This window comes from Triticum dicoccoides, chromosome 7B (assembly GCF_002162155.2).
Source record: "Triticum dicoccoides isolate Atlit2015 ecotype Zavitan chromosome 7B, WEW_v2.0, whole genome shotgun sequence".
In the NCBI taxonomy this organism is placed as follows: Eukaryota; Viridiplantae; Streptophyta; class Magnoliopsida; order Poales; family Poaceae; genus Triticum; species Triticum dicoccoides.
Window position 1 is genome coordinate 75,692,217 of NC_041393.1, and position 4,194 is coordinate 75,696,410.

The 4,194-nt window shown below is 39.1% G+C and overlaps 1 long non-coding RNA gene across 2 annotated transcripts; it reads right to left on the minus strand.

Moving 5' to 3' along the window:
• Positions 1-906: 906 nt before the first annotated feature.
• Positions 907-4,194, minus strand: LOC119340405. 2 transcript variants are annotated; one of them, XR_005164533.1, is made up of 5 exons: positions 4,138-4,194; positions 3,288-4,030; positions 3,067-3,183; positions 2,429-2,534; positions 907-1,218 (listed from the first exon to the last, which is right to left on the minus strand). It is a non-coding gene; the product is annotated as an uncharacterized LOC119340405 (long non-coding RNA). The 2 variants fall into 2 exon arrangements; XR_005164532.1 differs by lacking the exon at positions 2,429-2,534.

Sequence of the window (4,194 nt, forward strand, 5' to 3'; positions counted from 1 at the left end):
AACGATTGCTACCTTGCCCAAGGAAATAACCACCATGGTTGAACTTAACTGAAAACTTCTTGGTGCGCTTATCTGCATACATCAAAATAGAGCAGAATAGAGTTTCAGAATTTCTGTTCTACCTAATCTGCAAGAAGTAGATGCAAGCAACCACCTTTGAGTATCACAATCACCTACACAACCAGCATCTTCAACATGCAGCAAAAGATAGCACATTTCATCACCAAATAAGCTACAAACAACCACATTCTCCAAACCCAAAAACCCTATACGCTGAAACCCCCAAATTGCGGTCGAAAACCCTAGGCAAATCTTGAACATACAGATGGGCATATCTGACTAACAAATCAAACCATCCACAATGTCAACCTCTAGATTTCTACCCTTCAGCTTACAGCGCAAGAACCATGGCGGGGCGAGTCGAGGGCTTACTGTAGGTGGGCGGCGGCGCACCATCGGGGCGACGCACAAGCGACATCCACTACACCACAACGCTGATGCAAGGACGGAATAACTGCCAGGAAAAGACACTTTAGAGGGCAGATAAACTGCCAGGACAGTGTTTCTCCCGGCAGATAGAACCGCCACGAGAACGGCTGCCGGGGATTACTTGTCCCGGCAGATAAACTTCTCCCGGCAGTTTGTTTGCCCTTGCCCATCTATTTGCCGGCAGTCCATTTTCTCCCGGTACATTGGTCAAGGGACATGCAACTGCAATTACCGGCACTTCTACCGGCACTTCTACTGCCAGCACAAGTATCTTTATCCCGCAGTTTTTGTGCCAGTACATTGATTTCACTAGCAAACTGATCTAGGCATCCCTAATGTAATATCCATTCATTTTATTCAAGCGATCATGACATACCACACAATTTATACATTCACTTCATCAATCAAAGTAATATATAGGCCTCATCAAAAACCTTAAAGTTGATTCAATAAACATATATAACAATCATATATAAGGAGGTTGTGCCACAAATGGAGAAGTACATATATGTTTCTAGATGTGCCACACAACCAAAATGAAGTAGTGCCACAAATGGAGAAGTACATATATTTCTAAATGTGCCACATAACCAAAATGGGCAGAGCAAGTCTCCAGGTTCAACAAGGCATATGACATTATCACCCCACCAACTTAATTACAGGTCTTCCAAATCTTCAACGGCTTGAAGGTATTTCAAGCGTCCGTCAACTTGTGTGCCTTTCGGAAACCTGCAATAGATTGCAAACTCAAAATGAAGCTCTTGTTTCAGATTTTTTAAGAGACAAATTAAAGATTTTGACATGTAGCAATTTAACTCATCGGCATAAATAAAACTCTTCTAAATGTGTTGCACTTCATCATCACAACAAGCAAAATCACATAATTAGATCAAGCAAGAATCATTTGCCCTCATACAAAGATTATCGATGGTAAAATTTGGCAGACCAAAAATTTGTACATAATTGATTTACACCGAACATACCAAGAGCTAATTCTAAGTAGACAAAGTAATACCTAGTGAATATAAGCAGGATTCCATGGCAAAACAATATGTCAAGTTACAACTTACTAGTGAAAGCTTTTTTTTATCAGCGGCATATAAGTGCTTTTGGGATTTAAGTGACATTTGTGGATGTAGGATAAGCTGATATTGCTTCCTGTTACTACTTCTAACATCGATATTGTTCCCTTCTAAAAAACACGACCACAAGTTAATATTCAGTGCAGAGTATATATTTTTACTTTGAGCAACCAATGTAAATATTCAATACAGAGTAATTTAGTTTTAAGGCAACCATTGACGGAGACCACAGGGAATCTGGAGAAAGCAATTGCTGGAGATTATAGCTATGGTGGCGTAAGGAGGCAGTTGAGAAAGCAAGATAAACATGATGCTAAATGTGAGGCCTTTGTTCTATGACATGTCCAAAACTCGATGTTCATGATTCTCAATATTTGTCATGCTACTTTCAAAATTTACGTAAATATTTCCTTTGCAAGAGTGCAGTTTTGTAGTGATCAAAAGCTCCCTGTATGCTCTATGTACATAGTTAAATAGGAGAACAATAGGGGGGAAACTATTACTCATCCCCTCAAACTGAGTTTTTGCCTAGGAAGCTGGCGATTGGTGATGAGTGATCAAGTTGAGGATTTGTGGTTATGGTATGTTGCCTAACAGGGCCTAAGTAAGCATATTATGCAAAAATATAGATCAATCAAGAAAAAGAATGACAGAATATCGATATAGAGAACTGTGTTTTACGATGCTGCTAATATTATTAAGCTGGACAAGTGAACATCAGATGGAAAACCGGACAAGTGAAAATAACATATAATAAATAGAGAATTGTGTTTTGCGAAGCTGCTAATATTATTAAGCAAAGAAAACGAGCTTGTCACCTAACCCAGACTAGCAGATGAACAAGATCAAAGACCTACCTATGAAGAAATTTTTACCAAATGAGCATTTTTCACCCAACTTGTTAGGCATACAAATAAGCCACCAATAGTTAATGCCATCACATCCAAATACTGTGCTTGTTACCTACGAACCATGAGGGTAGAATACAGAGAAAATAACGGGATAGAGTTCTCCATAGAACAAATGTACAGTACAGATAACCTAGAGCAGAAGATAAACAAGATCAGGGACCTACTCATAGAGAAAATTTTAGGAAATGAGCAAAGCATCGCTATCTAGATAGACTGCCATTCAAATCTGCATTTTATCACTTCCAATTTGATTCTACGAGGTAATACTAGCAGTAAGCTAACAGAGCAGGGTTCCGATGTGACAAGCAAAACTAAGAGGTCTGACTTGGCCAATATTTCCTGTTTCAATATTTTAAATCGCCTAACATCACAAACAAAGGTGCATGCAGTATAAGCAATGCATCTTATAAGCTTAGCTCTTTCTGAAGTGATCAATGCATCTTATAAGGTACTCCTTATAAGAAATAGTATTATCATGATTGAGAGGCTTTGAGTTCCTTCCAAATTTATCAAGATAACGATTGAATGGCAAACAACAAAGAAATAGTATCACATGGCGATAGCCAAGAGAAACATGTATATACCTCCTAGCTTGCTTGTGGTCACATTCCTGCTTTTGCCATGTATTTGTCTTCAACATCTCTAGTCGTTTTGGACCTAAGAACTCGAGTTGCTTCAACAGTAGGCATTTATGCAGTGCGCTACAAATAACCAAACAAGATGGTGTATAAAGTGCCTCAAAACTGAAGTAGTAGATGCAGTTTTATAATTGATGCAGTAACCAAACAGAAGCATGTCATATCACCTTCCTCCTGTTGGTTTGTCATTGACTGGCTCGGCCTCCAGGATCTTCATTTATATTTTAGGACCCAAAACGTTCAAAGTCTGCACCATTCCTTGCTATAAGTTTTGCTAGCCTCTCTCGCACTCGTGCTTCAGCATCATCTTCATATCTTCCCTTTTTCCATTCTTTTTCCTTAAAAGAAAATTTATGGCACATTATAATTGACAGATTAGATTTCAAGTAGATAAGCAAGTAACTGTAGAAGGAAAAGGAACACACTTTGGTTGCTAAATTGTAGGAACGAGTGTTCCATCTATGTATGTCCTACTATTAGGTATATTTCTAACACCAACAGATCTAAATTAGTATCTCAGTAGGGTGGTAAAAATTGAACTTTGGCTTTGAGAAACCTAATGCCACAGTTATAACGATTCAACATGTGTAGTCCTACAATCAAGCACTCTACGATATAGGAAAGTAAAACTTAGACAAAATAGCACTTGTTTGCCCCCGATGCAACCGAAGGCTAAATACAAAAGTTATATATGTTATGTTACGTAGAGCAAACATTTATTTGGGCTATAAACCTCACTTGGGTTCAAAGTGATTAAATCAGAACCGTCACCTTCAGAGAATACAAATATTACGTCAGTGCAATTAACAGAACCACCACTGATTTGACTTCCCTGGAGAAAAAGAAAGTCCACACACTCCAGCACTATTGCACTCACCAACCCCATCTGAAGAACTCCTGGCTCAATCGACTGCACGAGGATCATTATAAGAAAAATAGTAGCATCAACAACATCATCTAGGACAAAAGCAGAATCTGAAAATGAGGGCAACAAGGTATTCGTCGCACGCGCCATACCAGCGTAACAACCTTTGCGCCCTCGATTCTGCTCTGTGGCCACGCACCTAGGGAGGA